This window comes from Harmonia axyridis, chromosome 4 (assembly GCF_914767665.1).
Source record: "Harmonia axyridis chromosome 4, icHarAxyr1.1, whole genome shotgun sequence".
NCBI lineage: Eukaryota > Metazoa > Arthropoda > Insecta > Coleoptera > Coccinellidae > Harmonia > Harmonia axyridis.
Window position 1 is genome coordinate 5259119 of NC_059504.1, and position 25786 is coordinate 5284904.

Here is a 25786-nt window from a genome sequence, read left to right on the forward strand (position 1 = left end):
CGATACAAAAAAAAATATCAATCCAATTATGGTAAGTAACTGTAACGATAAAATTGTTTGTGGTATTCAATTCATGTTCATTATTGAAACCACCATAAGTTTGATATTGCAATCAACCTTTTTGATGTAAGTTTTGTGAGATTCGTCGCTTGTGCACAAGTGTTCTTCACAACTCACACAAAGAATCTGAATCTGTACTTTCCAGCACTTATTATTCATTCATCAATTGAAAGACACACTTACCTAACCCCAAACAAAAGCTCACAAAATAAAAATAAAGCATCATTATTTGAGGAACAAATCTGTTAGAAGCGCAATCTGTCATTTGAGATAGCTAACTAATGAAATTCACAAACATAAAAAAATATTTCTATGAACATTAGAAACAAGAATGTATTTGTTATCGTTAACAGAAGAAAACCTATCAAATATCGTAGGCACTAGCGATAGATCAGAATTTATGTTTCGTTCATTTCCAAACAAACTCTCACAAATAAGTAATCATTAGTATTACAAAATAACGTTATAATTTATAATTTCAATTAGTGTTTACCGGTGTTGGTATTCTTTCAGTATTGAATCGATTCAATCTAAACTGCATGAAAGCAGAATCGAGTAGGTGTTTAAGTACCGAACTCAGATCCGAATAGAGATACGTGGCCAAGTAATTACCAAGTGGTGGTATAAATGTTCGACCGATTCAATCAGCTTAACTAGACTTCGGTGCTATAATTTGAAACAATACATGTTTCTGCGCTTCAAGATCTTAATCTGGATGATTAGTTGCACATGCATTAGTATAACGTTATTTACTGGATGCGATATTTGAAATGAATTGGGGGAAACCACGATTTGTTGGGTATCTCGAGGGAATAGAAGAGTCATTTGATTGATAACTAGATTAACAATATGGGATTCATGACTAGCAAGAGCCGTAGATCTAACTGATGCATGACAATTTTCGATGGTTGTTGTCTATGGTTTGACAGTTGAGAATGTCAAACTGTGTTGACATTTCTGTTCAGTAAAGTTTGGTTATTATCATGAATCGTTTTACGAAAAAACTACACCAAATTGTGGAAATATACCATAAAATGTCTTTTGGAATGGACTTCCTTATCGCAGCCTGCGGTAAGCCAACAAAAATCACATAAGGAAAAACTGTTATGCCTCTCTCCGCCGATTGGTCAGGTGGAACCTCTATCTTCGCCTGGATGTTATTCCACTCGTCACCCCGTATTACCGCGGTTACGGATAGACCAAAAAGGTGATGCCAAAATGACCAGAGTTTTATTTTTGAAGAAATTTTAGGGATATCGATGGTGCGAAATGTTTACATCCAAACCCGTAAGTTTATGGCTACTACCAAACAAATCTACTGCGCAAAAAAATTAACGCACATTATGGAAATCTCAAATTTATTCTACAACTGAAGGTGTTCTCAATGATAATTATTTTTATCAGAATTATGCATGCATATGTTATCCACTTTCAACGTTTTTCTTCAATACAGATGTTTTTTCCCAGCAGGAATAAAAAAAGATGAGATTATCAGATTTTGAATGTATTGGCTCCATTCTGGAATCAGTTGTTCTCGATCAATTCTAGTGATCAATAGTTTTTCTTTCGTTTGATTTTCTACACTCGATTGCTATGCAACGCGAAACACGCAATTTGACCCAAGAGGAATGTGCCCAAGCGGTAGTTTTGCGAGAAGAAGGGTGGACATACACAAGAATTGCAGAAAGGTTTGGAGTTTCCCATACAAGTGTGTCCAGCGATTCAGGGAGACAGGTATGACCGTCCGAAGACCAGGACAGGGTAGACCACGGATAACAACTGCCATTCAAGAACGTTACTTGACAGTTTCTTCGTTGAGAGAACGGTTTGCAACCGCTCGCCTCCTTCAAAATCAGCTTGAGCAAACTCATGGGGTGCAAATTAGCACTCAGACAATAAGAAATCTCCTCAGAGAATATGATTTAAGGCCTCGTGTCGCGGCAAGAGGCCCAGCTCTTACCCCAGCCCATCGAAGGGCGCGTTTGGATTTTGCGAGAGAGCATATCCATTTGGAAGAGGCTGATTGGGAAAGAGTTCTCTTCACAGATGAGTCTAGATTCTGCCTCTACCATTGTGATCGACGTTCTCTTTTATACAGACGTCCACATGAAAGATATGCTCAGTGCAATTTCCTGAATACTACTGGTTTCGCGTGAGGATCGATTATGGTATGGGGTGGAATATCTTTGACTGCTCGCACAGACCTAGTAGTCGTTGATAATGGAGCTATGAATGCTGATAGGTGTATAAGGAACATTCTTGAAAAGCCATTTGCCCCATACATTGGTGAAAATTTCATTTTTATGGACGATAATGCCAGACCCCATCGTGCGCGCATCGTTCTGGAGTACCTTGAAGAGGTTGAAGTCTCTCGAATGGAATGGCCAGCAAGAAGTCCAGATCTCACTCCGATTGAGCAGGTTTGGGACAACCTCAATAGAAGGCTGAAAAGTTCAGAAAATCATCCAGCTACTCTTAATGACTTAGGAATCCAAGTCAGAGAAATCTGGGAAGGATTAGATCAGAATATTTTAAGATCACTCATTTTGAGTATGAACCGTCGTTGCCGAGCTGTAATTAACGCAAGGGTGGAAATACCAAGTATTAAATCACTTATCAGCATTCCAGTATTTTGAAAATTGTTTATTTCTCTTCTTTCACATAAGATTCGGTGAAATCCTGAATTTTTCTTCCATTTAATGTGTCTCGTTTCGTTCAAAACCTTCCCGAGAGAACATAAAAAATAAGTTATGAAGTCAATGTAGAGTTAACTTTCATTAAAATTGAGATTTTCAGAAGGTGCATTAATTTTTTTGCGCAGTGTATAACAAACAAAGACTTTCTATCAAATATATTTGAGTTGAAACAGGAAAATATTCATCTAATTTCCAGAACAGAGATTGTTCATTTCTTGAGAAACCTAGGGAGGCCAAAACTTCTGACGATGTATGTGTAGATCAAACGCCAATTCCAATTCGAAGCCTCCTTATACCTGTTCTGCGGTTTTGTTGGTCGAAGTAGCAAATAGACCGCGTGAGTTATGAACCTGACCTGTCCAACATGTACGTATTTTTAGCAGAGTGAAAGCGGTTTGGTTCGGTACGTTCTTTATAAATTCATAAAGTGAATATGTCAATATCGTCTAAGCCGCCGTTCTACGTCTATAACGATGCCGTTGAATCTATTAAGTATGTCCGCGCTGAGCCTGCAAACACAGTTAAAATTATCCCACTTGCATTGACGTAATGATTGGAGATGAGATGAGATGGGATGAACTTAATGATTATTTCACCGACACACTTCGACGTTTCTTCCATTCTCGTTGAAATCGACGCGGGAAGGCGAGAATTTGATAGAAACGTTGAGTCATCTGCATCGCTTGGAGTCGTTTGATGATGGTTGATGCGATGAGTTTATTAGATGAATCTTCATCTTGTATGGATTGTGAGGTCTTCGCGATATCGGTTAATTACTACAAACACGGATTTTTTTCAAGAAATAGGAGTTCCTCAGGGGGGTTGTTGGGGACCTGTTTTATTCTTTCAAACTAGACCAACCAATTTGTAATTCGTCAATACTTCTAGGGAACATTTTTTGACAGTTCTAACAACCAATCGAATTTTGTCGTTTTGTGTCATATGAAACAATTTCACCCAATCATGTCAACATTGCCAAACCTTGGATTTCAGCAGGTAGATACAGAAAGTAATAAATATTCTGCTTATTGAAAATTCGACAATTAGGAAAAATATAGGATTCCAAATATTCAAATTTGCATATTCAATCGACAATCACTCAAATAAATATATTTCATTCAATATAATATACATTAATAACGATATAGTAAAATTGTGGATTCGAAAATATATCACAATCCGACAACGTAATCTTACCATGTTGGAGAAAAGTAAAAATTGCGTACGGTAGAGCGATGTGACTTTGCCGAACTGCCTAATATTTTGAGTTTCACTTTGTTTTCGTAAAGTTGGCAACATCTTTTCTGAACCTTTAACCACACTATATACCCACATGTTGCAACCGTCGCAGACGTCTGGCGTACTTTGAATGGTGTGCTACGGTATGTAATGTGAGCGGGTATTTTTTTTAACTTGGGTATATACTAGGAGTTGTGCAGAAAATATGGCTAACGGTACAACGAAATATATTTAGCAGCTTACTTGACATACATCAAACGTCACGTTAAAAAAACTGGAAACATTTGGTTGAGAGGATTTCGACATTTCGGGAATTTTTTTTATTGTGGCCCTTTGGCGGGATACATTGCCAGGGTAAATAATTAAATCAGTATATTTCATCTGTCACTTCGAAAAATTAATCCAGTTTGCAGGTTAGCTTGAGAGCCCACTGCTAAATAAAATACTGAAACTCCAAGTCATCTCCCGCAAACCTCCTTGCACGAAAGTAAACTCCACAAAATAATGGAAAATTCATGATCAATAAAAAATTACGTTAAAAAGTCATGTCTGGTAACCGAATATTATCGACGTAAGTAAATCAAACAATTTCCCAACCTAATGGAGACCAGTACATCTTCATCTTCTCCATGCTTTGTCCATTCCGCAGGGTAGGAAATGCACTTAATTCCTTCTTCGGTCTAATATAGCAATGGAGATAACCATTGCATGACATAATGATGGGTGTACTTTGATTTACGACGCCTTAAATCCACGTTCCTGACGTAAGATTACCGATGGGCGCGGATTTAGGTTAGAAAAATTAAAGCCTTACTTGAGCAAGTCCGACTCAGGAAGACCTTCCGAACTCTGCTTGAAATATACAATTACCGATCGTAAAGCCGTCATAATTTGTCTGGTAATTTGCATCAAGCTCTTCGTTATAACTGTGTCTAATAAATGAATGAGGGAATATAGTTCGAGCTTTGTGAACCGTGACAGGGTCCATAAAAGGTCATACCAAAATAGACAATGAGATCTTCAACAGTCAATGAGCCTTTGGTCTAACCTAAAAATTCGACATAGTCACCTTCAGGTGTGATCATAGAGTAATAAACATAGATAGAGCAAGTATACCGTAGAGCGGTGTGACTTTGCACCACTTTTTATAGTTTTCTTGTTGTAATTTTTTCGTTTTTTTGTGAAACGAGTCCTGTGCAAAGTATGTTTAATTTGAACAGTTTAGTTGTCGACTGCTGTGTTTTGAATCAGATCAAAAGGTGCCCAATTCTTTTTTTTATTTTTAAAAATTTGGCAAAGTGACTCGCAAATCAGTGCGAGTTTGCCAATGCCTTAAAAATGCGTTTTTTGGCAATTTAATGAAGTGCTGGCGGATATGTTAGTGCACTTATGCCTTCAGGTTCACCCATATATCTTTTGTTAATTTTATTCCGAAGAGTTCTTCTGGAAATGTTGTACACTTCATTTTGCCTTGGTTTTGTATTCGAAGACGTTCTTTCTTCATTCATACACTCAGTCGATGGTTTTACTTCGTCAAGATAGTCACCGACCCGAAATATCATAATGTAACCAGTAGATGTTTGAGAAATTGAAATATGTAGTATGTAAATTCATGCTTGAAAATAACTCACATCAAGAACATATTTATTTATACCAGATGGTCAATATTTGGGAAGGAATCTACTGATCTTAGAAACACTCTTCATTTCATAAATCCGAGCTTTCGGTTACTATCAAAGCAATCCTCAGGAATCTACAATTTGTTGACAACAAACATTGAGTAAACATAAACAAACTGCCAATAAAGCTCACCGAAAATTTAGTTGTTCCCCAAGAAACTGCTTCATCCAGAAATTCCTTTTTCCTCTAATAAAAATGCTACAAACATTCATTTTACAAGTGTTCCAATATCTTTTTCAATCCAGTATTAATACTACAATTCTCTATTACAAATAACTCTGAATCAACGAAATCTTTTCATCTACTAGCTTCTCAAAACGTCAAAACATTCGACAGAAGTTGTCAGACGGGTGAGTCAAACTTGGCTGTCAGCTTGCTCGACGCTCCCGCCTTTTCTGATTCCAATAAGAAAGTTTACAAACAACACAAAATATACCGATACGTCACCAAACAAAATACAAAAAATATTGACTAATCGATAAACTAATCGTAAAATTATCGGAGATTGAAATATCGTTAATCACTCATTACCTACGCCAAACATTTTTATCAAATTTACAAGAACAATAATTCTCCTATGATTTACGGTCATCCAACGTAAAAAAAAATCATAAAATCAGGCAATTACGCGAGTGATAATACCAGCAATAATATTTCATCGATTCAATTGAACATTTTAATTGAAGCATTGAACATGGAATATCGAATCGTAACAAATCATTATCTTCAACTCGTTAATAATGCTCGTTTTTCATGAATAATTCATGGGTACACATCATTTTTCGGATAGGAAAATAGGACCAACAATCATTATCTTCCACTATTGCATCATCAAATTCACTAAAGAATTACCTTTATGTTATTTTTAAACATGATCGTGTTTAGATGATTTTAAATGAAGACCATCGAAACATATTTTTGATTGATCATTTAAAGTATTCATTTCGATAATTATAAGAAGAATCACACACATATGGCTCAAATATATATTCAGGAAGGATTGCAAAATTGCAGATATACTGAATTATTCATGTAGTTGTCGAAATGTACGCTCGACTGAAAATATTTTTGCTGTAAGTGAAAGTGTTGAAGATGATCCAAATTTATCCATTCCTCGGCGCGAACAATGTTTGGGCCTCTCTTACGCCACGCTATGGCGTATTATGCATCTGTATTTGCATCTCCATTCGTATGAGGTTCAGTTAACACAAGAACTGAAGTCAGCTGACCATTGAATGAGTAGAACATATGCCGATTGGGTGTTTGAACAACAATGTTTGGATGACAATTTTTCGCATCGAATTTTATTCACTTGATGGCTATGTAAACAAGCAAAATTGTCGGTTTTGGGGCGGTGAAAATCCTCATGTAACTGCTGAGAGACCATTACAGCCAAGAAGTCACTATATGGTGTGCAATTTTATCTAATGGAGTGATGGGAACGTAATCCTTCTCGCAAGAATCGAGGAGTTTTGTAAGAGATCACAAGAAGGACATTTGAATCATATTGTATTCCACACATAATGCAAGGTCCAAGCATGATATTAGAATGAAAATTTCATAGATATTATAAACGAAAATGTGTTTTATTACTGTTTACTATAGGAGAGCAAATGGATTACCTTTTATTATTATTACGTTTGAGACTTTGTGTTGACATTTTATTCTTGTCGATGTATTTGAGATTGCAGTGCATACGGTATTCAAGTTTGAAGGATAAACTGTAAAATGTAATCTCATAGTAATAATTTGCAAATTTTACGCTTGATGACAAATGAAAAAAAAATTTTGGAACTGGTGGACTCGAATCCGGATCTTACGTTTCAAAGCTTAAATGCCAACCTCTAAGCAATGAATATTAGGAGGTTAGTTTGTTGTGTACATAATTATGATAAGGTTGGAAAAGATCCTCAGATATTCAGAAATTTATATAACTTCGAAAATGTGAACTGCAAGAACTTTGCGGTATAAATTTTGTATTCATTATCGTCATAGAAATACTAGTTATAAATGAATGGAACGTATTGTTCATCGAGGATGATCAATGTAGTATAGCAATTCATTGATTTTTGAGTTTTATGCATTGCAAATTATTAATCGGATATTTCATGAAGGTTTGAATATTTTTCTTAAAGGTTTTATAATTTTCAAAACAAGAAAGTCTAGGAACTTAATTGTGGAATACTGTACTCAACAATTCCTTCAACATCAAACTATACTATTCTGAATTCATAAAATGAAGCTCAAATTTCATGGATTCCAGATATTCAATTATTCTACTCCTCCTTTCAACCGTGTTGACATGTTCAATAAATCTGCTGCTACAGTAGTTTTACAGATTCCTACTCTTATTCCAGCTGCACTGGGAGGAGAACGACTAAATTATGTTTAAAACAGTCCTGACAGATATTTAATATTTGGAATGGCAATGATAGCACATCCATCAATGTTCAAAAGTCATTTCAGAAGCAGTAAAGCTCATATTTACATTTACAATGTAGAAAATGACATGTGAGGTCGAAGCCCGTTTTGAATTACAAAATAATTTATGCCCTCCAGACATCGATTCATGTTACCTTCGAAAAGTCAACGAAATTGAGCTTGTTCTGTGATTTCCCTATAAATAAATGGAGGAAACTTAAGTGCCATACTCATCATCTAATTAACAGGCCAATTGAAAAGTCCCCGGTTTACCATAATAAAACACATTTTCTTTGGCAAAATTCGATTTTATTATTCAACATAGTTGCCTTCGAGGGCGATACAGCGATTATAGCGATCTTCCAACTTTTCGATACCATTTTTGTAGTCTTTTGCTTCAAAATAGGTCTCAGTTTCGGCGATTACTTCTTCATTGGCGCTAAATTTATTTCCAGCGAGCATTATTTTGAGGTCTGAGAACAGGAAAAAGTCGTTGGGGGCCAGATCTGGCGAATACGGTGGATGCAGAAGCAATTCGAAGCCCAGTTCATGCAATTTTGCCATTGTTTTCATTGATTTATGACACGGCGCATTGTCTTGATAATACATCACCTTTTTTCTTCAAATGGGGCCGTTTTTTAACAATTTCATCCAATAACGCTATATAATAACTGCTGTTAATGGGCTGACCCATAAATCATCATTTAATAGTTGAAAAAAGTATATAAAAGCATCGTGTATTATTATTTTTCATATTTGAAATATGTAATAGTTTGAAGTTTGAAAAATGACTTATCGGATTGAAAAAAGAAATCATAATATCACCCAAACGATTTCAACTAGCCCCATAATTCAGGCTTATAAAGTGCTGTTGCATTAGAAGACATAATTAACAAAACTGGACAATCCTGAACCTTATGAAATACCAACATTAGTGATGAAGAGATGCCTATTTCGAATATATCCGATATTCAAATGAGGCACACTCAGATATTATGTCCTCGAAATAATCCAGACTCAAAAACAGGTTTTCCTTCTTTTTTAGATTGCACGAATATTATTTTGATATCTGAGTTATGTGCCAAGTATTTTGATCCTTTGAAGTGGTCCGACATTTTATCAATATTTTTTCGGTTTCCTCTCTATTCTGAAACACTCAAAAGTCATATTTATGTGTTGGATAAGAAATGAAGACGTCGGAAGTCATCAGTCAAAGAACTATTATTAACTAATTATACCGTGAATGTTGAATTTTTATTTTGAAATATTAATGGTTGAACTGCTTTTTTCTGCATTCAAATTGATTTTCAAAGTGTAGTAGAATTTTGATTTGATCCACAGTTACAAAGATGGGAATAGACTCTACCAATCAATTTCAATTTCGTTTCTTATAAAAAAGGTTGAAAATTACATGAGAATGTATATCATTAATTTTGATTTGATTATGCTCATAAGTGACACTTGTCATTTTAATCTAGTTTCACTATCTGATTGTCACTTTAGATTATTTACTGTACTCTTATTGAAAAAACGATCTAAAACTATAGACATCGAGTTTATTATTTCTCTAATTCTGTGGTTATTCCGTTCATTCAATATATCAGAAACGCACAGTTTTCATGGTTATATTTTATTATTCTATGTTGGTACTCCGAACTTTCCGCCACGGCTTTATCTGTCAATTCATCAATTTGCCTTAAAGAAATCAGTTCTACCAACCAACATTTTTCAATGCAAAAATCACTAAAATATATTTATGGAAATATTTCATTAATTTCAATGAAAATGCAATGAATTAGAGAAAATAATGTATAATACTCGTACAGAAGGCTCATTCTACCACTCGTTCATTTTGAATTTTGAACTCGTGGAAGAATATCAATGCCTTCTGCACTTGTATTATAAATAACTATTCCGATATGGAGTATTAGATCAGTCGAATCTAGGACTTGGATGTACAGAAGGGAAAAGACAAGTGATATATTTCATTTTTCAATTGAAAAGAAAAACGAATAATACTTTTGATCATTTAGATATAACCGAAATTCTAAATTTCAACTTCTGTCGGAATTCATTGAGTTCTACACATTATTTGAGCTTTACAGCTTTGATATACGTTTGCTATCAAAGAGGAAGTTGAAATGCAGGCATTCAAGGCAATGCCTTGGATAATTTTTCCATCAACATAATTCTATGCAGAAGACTTCATAAATACTCCTCATTATGAAGATAATATACTTTTTCTGGTGTAATGGCGTAGAACAATGTATGATGAAAACCTTTCCATATACAGGGTCAGTCGATAATGCTCGATCGGTCAATAACTCTTGTGAATTTTGGGGTTTTTTGAATCCAGAGAAGTTTTTAAGTCTTCTGCAAATCTACGGATCACTATACAAGTGGTTTGAAAGACACTGATAGTTTTCCCAAATGAGCTTTAAAAATGTCAAATTTTAAATGGCATGCCCTGAGTTTCGTTTGCCTGTCGGATAGCCTAGTGAGTAGTCTTCATTTTTTGTTTGCCCAAAATGAATAGTTTTCAAAATGCTTCGCATTTCATGTTTTGTACGGAGGCTAGCAGTATATTTTCCACGCTTAAAGTTTTAAGATGGATAAGCTGACTCAACTCTGTTTAATACCTACTAATAATATCAATTTAGGATAAACAAAAACAAAAAAATCATAAAAATGTTTGGAATCATTCATTTTAACAAAATGAAATGGAGATCAAGCAAAGAAAAAAAATTTTGATGATTTCTTTGATTTGCCTTATCTTAATTGATATTATAAGTAGGTATTAAATACTCACTGTGCCCCAAATTTGGGAAACCAGAAACAATAAATAAACTGATCAAAGTAGAACCCAATCAGTTTTCCACGTGAATATTCAAATTTTCCAATCGATCAGAATCAGCACCAATGAAAAAAAAATCAGCTAGCATATAAGCCTGATATTTCGCCATTTCATAATTTCAACGAGGAAATCCTGTTGCTAATCTCTCAGGGTTAATCCTAAAACTTCGCAAAACCAATTTAACTTGTATAGGAAACGCGCCTCGCTTATTTTCTCATGTACACCAAGCATCGAGTTAGAATTACTGTACAGTTTTCAAAGTGATGTGTATATTCAATACAGCTAATTGCTAAGTTGAAAGGTCAAGCACGTTTCCAATATGTTTGGCGATGCCTCTCTCAGAGGAGAAGATTTAATGTTGCAGCGATAAATTCGCGCAGATCATTAATAGAAATTATCGTTGATCAGTTTTTGTTTAGGAGCATGTGCAGTACCGGCTGCAGGGGAATTTTTACTCGTATGTGTTTGTAGTATGGATTCTTCGAGTTTCAAAAAACCAAAGTATATATACATTATTACAATAATGACTTCCAATTGTTGGTATATAAATGACATTAACAATTAAAATATACTAACTGACAAAGAAACTGCAACACCCAGAAGGAGCTGTTTAAATTTTGATTTTTTTCTTGGTAGAACATAGCTAGTATAGCAAGGAGTAAATTTGATTGAATTTGGAGAAAAAATCGTGAAGGTTTTTTCATGCAAACAATTTTTGTTACTTGAATATTGTAGTCGTTTTTTTCAAGTTATTTTAATTTTACAACAAACCAGCTGTTCTAGGAGATCCAAAGTCGATGTTTAGTTGTTGTTAAAATGCCTAGAGCACGTGTACACGGAATTTATCGCCAGCTAGGTGAATTTGAAAGAGGTCGAATTATTGGTATACGGTAGGCGGGATTGTCATTTCGAGAAATCGCTAACTGTACGAACAGAAATCCAACTACTGTTATGAGATGTTGTCAAGCGTGGTTTGAAAATGCCCAAAATCGAAGAAGAGTAGGCACCGGATGTCGAAGGGGCGCAAATGAAGATTAAGATTGACGTCTAACTGCTCCTTCTGATTGTTGCAGTTTCTTCGTCAGTTAGTATATTGAGCAGGTATCTTTTTCAACAGAAAAATACACAGAATATTAACGTTATTGACAAATAACTCAGAATAATAATAAACAAGCCAATGTGATTCTAATTAAAATCAAGCCAGTTTTATCGAGTTTCCGTGAGAAATATTGACAATGTCTATTTTCATTCAACCACATAAAATGTGAGTCAACCGCAAATCAACAATATCTTCCCATTCAGGAATACCCGATTCCTATATCGAACAATAATGGACTCATGAAATGTAGATTTGAAGGGACTTTGGAAGGATGATTCACAAAAAAATTCAAAAGTATTGCAGTCGTTCACCGCATTCAGAACAATAAACTGACCAATATTCGGTTCAAAATGCAGTCCCATGTAATCACATAAACAAAATTTGATTATTTGATTGATATTACTTCCTTACGTGGTTTACAAAATGCCATCAGAAATAAATTTCAACAGATAGATGGATTTCTAGGTGGTTATATTACGGTAATATGAATCATTTACCATTTCCAATACCTTGAATCAGTTGAGATATTCTATCATAAATAGTGACACCATCTCATTAGGTTAAAGGTTAAAGATGGCCGAAAGTGCAGAAGACGTGACTGATCAGTGCTCTGATATAAGTGCAGATTCTGAGGTGAAAAACACCCAGAAAATTTACAAATACTTCAAGTGTTGCCCAAAAAAAAAAAATCATTAAATATGCTACAATGCAACATTAGTTAACGATTTACAAATCACTTCTGTCCCAACCTCAAGAACAGCTTCACAAAACATCTCGCAGTCTTGTTTACTAATCTATGGTAGGAGTTGGACACCAATCGAGCGTCCAAAACAAGCGCCTACATGTTGATGTTCAATCGAGTGTTCAATAAAACATAAACAATCTCGAATACTTACTTTCTAGCTCATAGAAACGACATCTTCATTCGTGAAATTCGAAAAATATCAGAGTTAGGTTTCGAACAATTGAAAACTTTTATACAATTTATGTTATTATTAATTAGGTATATATATAAACCTTTAAAAGTTCTGTGGTCTTAAGGAAAGCAATTGACGCATGAATGAACAAAACATTAAAAGCTCTTGACAGCACGTCAATTTTCTATTTTTATAATTAGGATAATTTTAGATAATGCTTATGTTATTTTATATTCATCACTAGCAAATTTTCACTAGTTCGGTTCTGTTCTAACGGAAATAATGGGTAATTTATTCTGCTCATTTTTCTATGATTGTGATAACGCTATCAACACGAAATTTTGCACGAAGCTTGAAATAATTATTCTATGCATATAGACACGCAAAATCTCAACCCGATAGGATTATAATCACGGAAATAGTTTGAGTTTTTTTCTCCTCAAACCACCGAGATCTGACTTTCTATTTTATTTGGCTTGAGAGGGATTACCACGAAGTGGCTCTTCGCGTACAGTCAAACATTAGTTATCCATTCATTTCCCTTCTGACGCTCCTGCGATGACCAAACTTTGAACGGTAAACGAAGAAGGGATTCACGGCTTGGCTTGATTTCGAGTCAAGTAGTAGTTTTTCAATTTCAAGTCAAGTATTCATTTATCGAGTTCTTGAATCATATCAAGCTACTTGATTTTTAGCAGTGTTATTGTGTAGTGTCACATCAATAACAAAATGATGAAATGAGAAGGAACCTTGCGAAAAACACTTATTTATTGAACAGGAAATATCAACTTTTTGAAATTAGAAACATACATTAAATCACTATAAATCATAACAAAATAAAAAATAGTGAAAAAATGAAGTTTCTCAATATCGAGAAATCTCCAAGCTTTGTTTGATTTCATAATTTTCCATCCAGGATCTAAGACACATGAGGCATCTTATAATGGGTGTTTTTTTTCGAGGTATATAACTTTAAGTTGGCATTACTGCCAACTTAACTGTTGAAGATGGCGACTGATTTAACAGCTGTCAAGTGATTTATTCTCAGTTTGGTTTGGCAATTCATCATGAATAGACTCGCGCCTGAACAACGCTTGCAAATAGTGCAATTTATTTCGAAAATAATGGTTCTGTGCGGAATACGTATCGCGCACTACGTCCATTTTATTTAGTTTAGCGATGAAGCGCACTTCTGGTTGAATGGCTACGTCAACAAACAAAACTGCCCCATTTGGAGTGAAGCTAATCCTCAAGTCTATGCCGAAACACAGTTACATCCAGAAAAACTGACTGTTTGATGCGCTTTATGGGCTGGTGGAATCATTGGTCCGTACTTCTTCAAAAACGATGATGGCCAGAACGTTACAGTCAATGGTGATCGGTATAGAGCCATGATTACTAACTTCTTCATTCCTGAATTGAACAACCATGATGTCCAGGAGCTGTGGTTCCAACAAGACGGCGCAACATGTCACACAGCTCGTGCCACAATCGATTCATTGAAAGACACGTTTGGTGCCCGCCCAATTTCACGTTTTGGACCTGTGAATTGGCCTCCAAGATCTTGTGATTTAACACCGCTAGTCTACTTTCTGTGGGGCTATGTAAAGTCATTGGTCTATGCGGATAAACCACAAACCCTTGACCATTTGGAAGACAACATTCGCCGTGTTATTGCCGATGTACGGCCACAAATGTTGGAAAAACTTATCGAAAATTGGACGTCCAGATTGGACTACATCCGAGCCAGCCGTGGCGGTTATATGCCAGAAATCATATTTTAAATGTAATGCCACAAGATTATCTTGCGGATAAATACAATTCATGTCAATCGAATAATCCATCGTTGTTTTATTGCAATTTAAAGTTCTATAGCTCTAAAAAAAACACCCTTTATAATAATGAAATCTGTGTGACTCAGATATTCTCGTACGATGTGGCAGAATGAACGGATCAACCACAGTATTAGATGAACATATTTCCTCTATTGCAAAATCAATTCATCCATTGCATCTTCCCATGACAACATTAACGTAATGCTTCATGGGAATGAAATTCCCGAAATCACGACGCAACTTCATGTCTAGAATATCAGGAGAGCGCACTGCGTGATATCAACTCTTGCGGTGCCAGCTCGAACGTACGAAACCCTTATCCAATTTGGGCAAGAGAATAATGAACTTGAAAGTGTTGTGGGATGTATATATCAGGTTCGTTGACCGATTTCAGCAGCGGGTGTCGTTTCGCTGATATCGAGACAGATTACGAGTCGAAATTTCGAGCCAGTTCACCAAATTCACCAGCCTGCTAATTGAACTTAATGATACATTCGGATTCGAACTATTCCCTCCAAGATTATAGCTGGCCTCTTGACTGACAAGATCGAGATAGGAGAGAGGAGTTTTCGAGTTGTAATTGAGAGGACGATCCTGCGATTTTTATTTTGGTTTTCATTACCATATCATTCAGGACAACACAGATTGTAGTCCTGTTTTTAGTTCTAATTCAACGCAGTCTGAATTAGGGATTCATCAAGCCAAGTAGCTTGACATTTTAACCAACTACATGACTTGAAAATCAAGTTCGTGAAAAATTACATACTTGAGCTTGACTTGATATCAAGATACTTGATATTACTTGAGTTTGATATGCACGCGTCGCACGGCATATATTTCTGTAATCTCGTGCGCGCTTAGACCAATTTAGGGGATTTTTCGAGCGCCGAGATACTGAAGCATACGCCAGTGTGATATAAGTAGTTTTCTTACATGTCTATGAAATCTATTGGTAGATTTTGGTAGTTTCAGAAATATCTTTTTAAACTTGGCCAAAATGGCCAAGGATATTTTTTATCAACGCCATCATCTTCAGCTCCTGTTGAAAGACAATTTTCCAGAGCTGCTCTTACAGTTACAAAAACCCACAATAAGTCAGGCGACAAATCTAAAGGGTGTTTTTTTTAGAGCTATAGAACTTTAAATTGCAATAAAGCAACGATGGATTATTCGATTGACATGAATTTTATTTATCCGCAAGATAATCTTGTGTTAAATCGGTCGACATTTCGAACAGTAATGCCAACTCAAAGCAGCTATATACCTCGAAAAAAAACATCCGTTATAATACTTTCCCGGAACCTTTCTGTGGTATAGGCAAATGTACCTACAAGAAAGAGTTCCAGGTGTAGGAAAGAACCGAAAGAGAAACACTCTGGTGGAATTCCCCTGGGTTGGATCAAGTTTCTTCGAAACTTTGACATTGCGAGATACAAGAAGCATCTGGATCTTAGCAAGAATATACTACACCTCCTCACTGGATTCCTGACAGAGCATTGTCGCCTTAGGAAACACCTCATGAGAATGGGTCTAGCAGAAAATGACGAGTACAGATGCTGTGGGGAGGAGGATGAAACTCCGGATCACCTGGTAATGGAATGCCTCGCCATTACTAACCAACGCAAATCTGTCTTGGACAAGAAATTTGTAGAAGTGAGGAATAAGCCTCCTTGAAGCTATCCAAGATACTGGAGTTCATTGGAACTCTGGAACTGGAAGGCGAGCTGTAGATCATGTTATGGCGAGAATAGCTCTAATGGGGGCACAATAGACCATTAGGTCGCAGTGAAACAGAACCTCCCTAATGAAATCTCAATCTGAATAATACTAGTACAGAAATTTACACATTATGTTTGGCTCGTACCAACGTTCATACAGTTTGTTGTGCACGAAAAAATGAGTATTTTTTCATATCACAATATTCCACGGTATTTTTGGTATTCTATCCAGTTGATTATGTTATGTTTTATTGTTGTGAAATCATTTATTATTCAATACTTCTTTCAAGATCGGTTCAACCAAGTTATTCGCCGTTTTCTGTTTTGTTATTTTTGTCTAATTTGCTTGGGATAGTTTGGATATTGCGCCATATTCTAGTGATATCGAATCTGATGTTTTATTTATTTTAGTTCTTTTTTTTGCCATTAGAATTAATGTTGATTTTGAATCTGTTTGAGAAATTCAACATAAGAAATGTGTTTTTGGATTTCACTCCAAAACCTTGAATTATTTTTGTTGAGTTAGCATTAAATTTCATAAGGAAAAGGTTGTTGTTTTTCCTGGCATATTATACACGAGAATTAGTATGTAGGTACACTTGGCAACCATAACAGCTTTCAATTTCAATAATATTGATGGGTTTGCACTAAAGCCAGACGAGAGTCCTGAACTCACCCTGCATTTTCTGGTGGTCCTGCAGGAAAACCAGCATCCGATGGTGCCGGAGCTGCTGCTGCTGCTGCTGGTGGCACATAATCATACCTATCCAAAGATCCAAGCAAAACAGAAGAATCCGTCAAGGGAAACTCCTGCGACAGCAGATCAACACTATCCGAAAAGGAGGCGTTGTCCACTGCCTCTCTACCCCACGAGTAAAACAGCTTGAAGGCCTTCTTTGTACCACAAACGGAAAGAACTAACTGACAGTTATGTCAGCTTTGAAAGGATCGGAGGAGAAACACAAAGGACCCACAAAAACGTCATTATCCAAACAAGAAAATGACGAAGAACTGTTATCACAAGTACCTTATCACTGGTTGCACACTAGATAATAATTGTTAGATCACAATAGGTCTTTTATAGTTGAATATTTACTATGAAAGGACTAGTGTCACCAATCTGGATTTGCATTCGCTAACTTTTTCTGTCCGAGAGATTATCATTTTCATGTCTGGAATGTTAACGCTTTTTTTTATTACTTGATAATAATGTTAATCAGTATAAGTCAGCGCTTAGTGATCTTTGATCGAATAAATGTCACTGAAGCAGAATGCTGGTCTTGAAATAGAAGGAATGTGAATAAGATTTTGATCGATATAAGGTAATCGAATTGTGGTGTCATTAAAAAATGATCATTGAGTTTTAATTCTAGTATTCCTGGGACTACTGAATGAATTTTGTCTTTATCTCTATATAAATTTTCCCTTCTTCAGAGAATATCTTCAAGATCATTGGCCTCCAGGCAAAAATAACCTAAATGTTTCATGCTGTCCAGATTTAAACAAGTATTATTACACCGTGCCCGCTCGATGCAAAATCAAGTCTGATCATGTCTTTCATCAATGTCTTTCATCGCGGATCAAAAAACTAGTGACTTTTCACTCTAAACTATGTACAAAGCAAAGAGCATTGTTTGCAATAGCTGTGAGAAAATTATTTATGAAATACCGCAAACCAGTAAAGACCACTGATTGATTGAATGCAAAATCCAGTTGGTGACAGTTGCTTACAGTGAACATTCAACTTCTCAACTCCGGTTTAAAGGAACACAGAAAGGTTCACACACTGTACACCGGTGAGTGACGAGTCCGAGTCTACTGAAGAAAACTTTCAGACAGCACTTAGTTTACACGTTCCGATTTTCGTCTGCACCATAGAAGCATAAAATCTGTGAAACGAGATCATAGAAGTTTGGAATAGACACATTTAATCCTTGGCATCATATTATAATCATCACGACTAGCCGCTTCAGAACGGTAAAAGCGTAAGGAACTTCTCGCAACGCCAGCTTAGTGTAGACTGATATTTCGAAGTTGTCTCGTGACACGCCGCTAGAGGGCCACGGGATATACGGAGCTCTCGGGCGTCTAGATTTGAAAGGACGACCACTGCACCAGCTTGGATAAATTGAGGAATGTTTATCTCTCGTAATGCGTTATAGACACAAAACGTAGAGCTGTGACGTCGTGTTGCAACTTGTGAAAACAAAGTGTTATGAAAACAACGGGTAATAAGGGAAGAAGGTTGTTTTATGTTGGCTTTGCTATGGTTGTTCAGGTAAATATGGGGTTCTATGGTGCTGAAGGAATGGTGGTCACGTTATTTTTGTTGGGGGAAAACTTGGATTGTGCCAGAAAGAAATTTTAGAAGCAGCCTCAGAAAAGCAGGATTCCAATATCGTCCAGATGCCATCAATATGGATCCAGTCAAATGAATAATGTATTTCATGAATCAGAGAAGATAGAAAAGTTGAACTTCTGAATATCTTACTGGACTGGGATCCATGCCATTTCTTTCTTGTGAGTGAATCCATATTGTGAATTTCAACACTTGATTCAGATTGAAGTCAAAAAAGCCTCCAAAGTGGCTGCATATCTCATTATCTTTAGATTGCATCAACTTGTGTCACTTCGTTGAGTTTGAGGGTTGTAACATCAGTGCAGCTACTTCTTGAGAAACAAAGAAGGTGTATCAATAAAAGTTCCAATTGAACAGCAATACATTCAATACATTAGTGACAGATGTTTATTCTCTATAGTAAGCAAAGTTTCACTGGTCAGAGGCAATAAAGTAACTCAACTATTGGTACCAGGTCATTGTGATTTTGAAGGAAACGAAAAAGCTTGCGAACAAAGCATCAAGGTTAACACCTGTAGGCTCTGAGCCCTTCTGTGTGCTTAGAAAATGGCAGTAAAAGGCAGCGGTCCAACAATGGAAGAGGGCCAATAGAAAAACCTTCTGAAGGAATAGTCCAGGTCTTGCTCAGGCAGGGAAACTTGTGGTGCTTTAACCGACCTAAACCAAAAAGCTCCTGAAGCTACCACGAACTGAGCTTCAAGTAATGGTGGTCCTGCTGACAAGACACTATCGGTGCTAATACCTGTTGTATCGCATGGGTAAACCAGCAGATGAGATCTGCAGGCTCTGTGGAGAGGTAGTAGAAACAGCCGAATACATAGTGTGCAAATATCCTGGGCTGACTGGCCTAACAAAAGTAAAAATCAGTTCTTGATACTCTTGGGTAATACCTAAGACTCCTAAGGATGTCGTCGGTTTCTCTAACCGTATCGACGGCCTCCCTGGGTTTGTATGAATAGGTAGGATTAAGAACAAAAGATAAACTTGGTCGCAGTTCCCAGGAGACTAACAGAGCCATAACAACCCCGGTTCGGTGAAATGATGATAATGATAATCAGAGTTTCAGTTGGACATTATATAATGTCCAAAGATGAACACAAGTTTCAATCTGGAGTTGTAAAACTAAGCATAAAACATTGTTAGCAAATCAATAGTGAAACTCAACAAATCTCGAGGTAACCAGTAAAAACACAATTTTTTCTTCGAAATTCTGCATTATTCGTCAATATAGTCATCTTCAAGGCTAATACATGCACTCCAACACTCTCTAACTTTTTAATACCTTATCTGAAGAAAGATTAGTCTTTGATTTCGAAATAGTCTTCAATCTCGGGAACAACTCCTTCGTTAGAGACAAATTTCTTCCTTGGAGCATTCCTTTGAGATCTCACATTTCCAAAATAAATTGGGCTATCCAAAACTTGGAATCAGAATGACTTTTTGACCTATTCTGCATTTCGCTCCCAGTCTGAGGGTTTCTTCGAATAAACAGGAACTCCTCAATCAAACTGTTGAGAGATTTTCACCCTCAATTTCACCGTAAAATAACAATTGCCGATTCCCATTTCCTTGGACGAAGTAATTCACTCGAAACGCATCCTAATCATCAGAAAATTTCACCATTTCGCGTCGTGTGCTCACAACCTTAACCCAGTTTCTTGAGAATTTAATTCCAACATTGTTTGACTATGTCGTAACGGTTGTGGGGAAATTTTTATATTTGTGCAATACTTTTCAAGCATATTCCGCTCAGTCGGGATTGTCATTGTACGGGATGACGTTTATGGAATCCGAATGAGCATGAAATGAAACTGCATCTCGCTAGAACGAAAAAAAAAACAGCGGCGGAGGGAGTGATTTGTTCTAAACCGTGGAGCAGAAAACGGAACAAATTTTTCAAGGATTTAATCACTGAACGAACAAGAGTTCGTTTTATGTTTATGTTTCTTTGGATTTTCGAATTAATATGGGATGCCTTGACGTGTGGACGTCGCTGGTTCTCAGATTGCAATCTGTTTCGCCAAATAGTTTTCTTATACGGGGTGACTTTCTAGATAACTGATTCTATTCCTAGAGGTCTTTTTAATATCTTTTAAAATTGAATGAATTGGGCTTCGAATTGCTTCTGCATCCAACGTATTCGCCAGATCTGGCCCCAGCGACTTTTTCCTGTTCTCAGACCTTACAAAAATGGTATCGAAAAGTTGGAAGATCGCTTATCGCTGTATAGCCCTCGAAGGCAACTATGTTGAATAATAAAATCGAAATTTGCCAAAAAAATGTGTTTTACTATGGTAGACCGGGGACTTTTCAATTGTCCTATTATAAACTTTGTTCATCTCCATCTTTTCATAGGCTTTATTGCAATTGGTAAATAGAGTAAGAATGAATAGGAGTTGGTGAGTTGTGTAGGTATATCGACTTTTCATTTGGATATTAGTTCACCAACTTATATTAAATGAACGTGTGTATATTCCAATGATAGTATTCTAGGGTCTAATCATAAATTCCACTTGTTGCACTCAAACATCGATACATTCCACTGAGTACGAACACTCTTATCATTGGTAATTCATAAGGCAAGCATCCGACAGCTACGTTCACAGCGTCAGTTTAGTTTTATCAACCGGAGGTGAAAGAACTGGGCTTTAGCAATTCAGGAAGGTATGGAATCGTTTTTCATGGATTAGTTGAAGTATTCATGAACGAAGTACTTTAGAGAATCGAGAGAATGAAAATCAAACTAGAATTTTGAATGCAGATGCTCCTTCATCGAAAACTTCTTCCGATTTCAGAAATCGTTGCTAATAATCCACACTAAGGGTATTGGAACTGTCGGTTCATTACATTTTACTTAGTGTTTTTGTACGACACGTAGTCACACCCCGTATATAGAGTCTATTAAAGGTGTCTCAGTCCAATCTTCGTTAATCAATTTCCACCAACCGATCATTCGATTCAGAATAGCCCGAGAAAAAAAAATAACAAGCTTACAGAAATCCATTTTTGTCATCACAAATGAAATCAATCCTGTTATGGAAAGAACACATGTGCTTAATTACAGCTGACACAATATCCCCCTAATAACACGTTTTTCAAATGGCAGAACACCTGCCAACTTTACCTCATCGTATGAGTATCCGTCCTTTTCATCATCAACCCTTTGAAACTGGTATTTCGTAAAGTGAGAAACTCGATATGGGATCCGAGGGTTCGCCTCTTCATTTTGCGCATCCGCGTTATTATTTTTGAGATGAATAGAATGACTATATATGGTGTTCCATAATGTTGGTTCACTACCACCTTGCTTTGAACAATAGAAGGTGAGGATTCGGTCATATTCTAAGAATATAAATGCTGATATATGTTTTAAGCACTCACTATTTCTATTATGTCCGACCGTAAACTCAATAACTCTCGAACGGAAGAAATTAAACTCAATATTTCGATGATACCATGTTGAGATTTTGCATGTGGATGTATGAAAATTTCCAGCTCAATTTAAAATTCAATGATTGCGTATTGGGATTCACGGCTTGGCTTGATTTTCAAGCTACTTGGTTTGAGTTTGACTTGATTTAACTCAAGCTTAAGTCAAGTAGTAGTTTTTTCAATAATGACATAAATAAAATCTTTAATAATTAATTTCAATCTCCAGTCAAGTGAAGTATTTATTTATCAAGTACTTGAAGCATCTCAAGCTACTTGATTTTTAGCAGTTTTATTGTGTAGTGTCACATCAATAAAGAAATGATGAAATGAGAAGGAACCTTTTATTATTAAACTTATTATTTGAAAGAACCGACAATATCAATTTTTTTGGAGTAGAAACATAAATTAAATCACTATAAATCATAACAAGATGAAAAATACTAAAAAAATTAAGTTTCTTAATATTGAGAAACCTGCAGGCTTAGTTTGATTTCATAACTTTCCATCCAGGATCTAAGACACATGAAGCATCCTATAGATTTGTCTCCTAACCTAATGCGGGTTTTGTTACTGTAAGAGAAGCTCTGGAAAATTGTCTTTCAACAGGAGCTGAAGATACTGGCGTTGATCAAAAATCCTTGGCCATTTTGGCCAAGTTTGGAAAGATAACTCTGAAACTACCAAAATTTACCCATGGATTTCATAGAAATGTGAGGAAACTACTAATAAAGTCACACTGGCGAATGCTTCAGTCCCTCAGCGCTCGGAGAATCCTCTTATTTTGTCTAAGCGCACACGAGATTGCAGAAATATATGCCATGCGACGCGTGCATATCAAGCTCAAGTAATATCAAGTAGCTTGATATCAAGTCAAACAATAAAGATCTCAAATCAAGTCAAGCCAAGCTCAAGTTTATAATTTTTCACGAACTTGATTTTCAAGTCAAGTAGTTGGTTAAAATGTCAAGCTACTTGGCTTGATGAATATAATTGCGTAACTAGAAGCATCATTCAGATATAGCAGAAAAAGAGAGATGGTCTCCTGAAATCATTTGTTTATTGTCGACATTTGAGAGGTAGATTTTATGACATTTATAAGCCGATATAAATTTCACAAACTTGTTTATTATTATCATTAATTTGCTAATTTCCTAACTCACAAGCTATTATCATTAGCGGTGTAGAAATTTGAGTCATCCTCATGTCACACGTTCTGAATAATCGTTATTTCATGTTCTCAATGAGAAAAGAATGGTTTAAAATTTAATTACTTGATTTCAGTCATAAAATTCATGAATGCTGATAGGTTGGTACAGTCGTCAGGAATCTAAACTGATGTGAAAATGTGGAGTTCTAGCCTCGGGTTGGAAATTTTTTTTTTGGAAAACAATTAATAACATTGTGCCTGAAGCGCTGATACAATTACGTTGAGTTGAAATTCGATGAAAAAAACACCAACAATAAAATTCATTGTACAAACTTACCCCCAAACTTCAATCATGTTTCAAAATGAAATGTTTTCCCAGAACAATAAAAAATAAGCAATAATAATTGCGATATGAATCTCCTACAAGCAAACTTCGATACTTGGGAAAGTTGTATAAAATTTGCAACAATTCACATAATTCGGTTTCAGCCTCATAGACAAAATTTAGGGGTTGATAGATCTGGAAAGTTTTAGACATGTAATACGCATCTCTATCTCCCTGCAAGTTCTTCTTCAAGGTGTTCTCTGGCTTTCTAAAGGAAGTGCAGCTCATTAGGACCAACAGTTTATAACAGCTGTTGTTCATCTGCCAAGATGCAGGAATACAAACAGGTAAAATCCCATTACAGCATTCTCGAGTTGGCCACATTTCAGACTACAATTATACGTGGAATCAAGCAACCATGGAAACTATCAAACCAACCAAAAATTAAAAGAATGATGTGTTGAAAGTTTCAACTTGAAACTATCAACATTATAATGGGTGTTTTTTTTTTGAGGTATATAACTTTAAGTTGGCATTACTCTTCAAGATGACGACCGATTTAACAGCTGGCAGGTGATTTATTCTCAGTTTGGTTTGGCAATTTATCATGAATAGACTCAGTCCTGAACAACGCTTGCAAATAGTGCAATTTTATTTCGAAAATAATGGTTCTGTACGGAATACGTATTGTTTAGCGATGAAGCGCACTTCTGGTTGAATGGCTACGTCAACAAACAAAACTGCCCCATTTGGAGTGAAGCTAATCCTCAAGTGTATGTCGAAACACCATTACATCCAGAAAAACTGACTGTTTGGTGCGCTTTATGGGCTGGTGGAATCATTGGTCCGTACTTCTTCGAAAACGATGATGGCCAGAACGTTACAGTCAATGGTGATCGGTATAGAGCCATGATTACTAACTTTTTCATTCCTGAATTGAACAACCATGATGTCCAGGAGCTGTGGTTCCAACAAGACGGCGCAACATGTCACACAGCTCGTGCCACAATCGATTTATTGAAAGACACGTTTGGTGACCGCCTAATTTCACGTTTTGTACCTGTGAATTGGCCTCCAAGATCTTGTGATTTAACACAGCTAGACCACTTTCTGTGGGGCTATGTAAAGTCATTGGTCTATGCGGATAAGCCACAAACCCTTGACCATTTGGAAGACAACATTCGCCGTGTTATTGCCGATATACGGCCACAAATGTTAATCTTTTTTCAAAAAAACAAAAGTAGCTACACTCACAAATAATGGTCGGACAGCTGTCAAATTGTGACACGTGATCGTTTGAAGGTTGGTACTAGCTAAAAGTCATATGAATTTAATATTTCAATTCCTCCATTCTAACCTAACAAGGGTGGCGCTCCATACCGCATGAAAATTAAGCGAATGCTCATGGAATTCCTGAACTCGGAAGCCCGCATTTATAGCAACTTAATTTGGGTTGGAATACATCATTAAATTCGACCGAATAGCGCATAAAATCACATTTGATAACCGGGAAGAATGCCGCAATAATTAATCAAATCGAGGGAAATGTTCAATTCGTACTTTATTAGCTTCCAAATAGTTTACTGCGATACATAGAGAGTTTGTTAGGTTACGCCTGTGTTATTATTTTATCCACGAATTGAATTGGTCGAGATTCGAATGATTCGATTATCCTATTTGCGGATTTCACATTATGTTCGAGGTAGAACATGATCCTATCATATTCTTGAACGACCGAAGTAACAGATACGTTATCAAGAGCTGGGGTAAACAGATATCTGAGTAGGTTGTCGGATTATTTTCAGCGAATATCGATAGGCCTTTGAGAGGAAGGTGAGAATCTTACAGAGGGCGCCGTTGTTTCACTAAACTATCCAGCTCGATGGACCAAAAATTCATTTGGTGGGTATTGATGTTTTCTCAATTTATGACAGAGTAAACCAAAACATGATTGTTCTTATTCATTTTATTCATTAATTAGAGTGACAGTTGAACAACCTATAC

General features: G+C 36.2%; 1 protein-coding gene across 3 annotated transcripts in view; it reads right to left on the reverse strand.

Annotated features, from left to right (window-relative positions):
• LOC123678747 (nuclear receptor coactivator 3) overlaps positions 1 to 25786 on the reverse strand; it is a 268127-nt gene that overhangs the window by 193689 nt on the left and 48652 nt on the right. Inside the window, exon 1 of one of the 3 annotated variants that reach the window (XM_045615931.1) lies at positions 17196 to 17429. The exons of the other annotated variants lie outside the window; for them this stretch is intronic. The gene's annotated coding sequence lies outside the window, so the exon portion shown is untranslated. Of the gene's footprint in view, positions 1 to 17195; positions 17430 to 25786 lie in introns of those variants that run through there. 3 annotated transcript variants of the gene reach the window in all.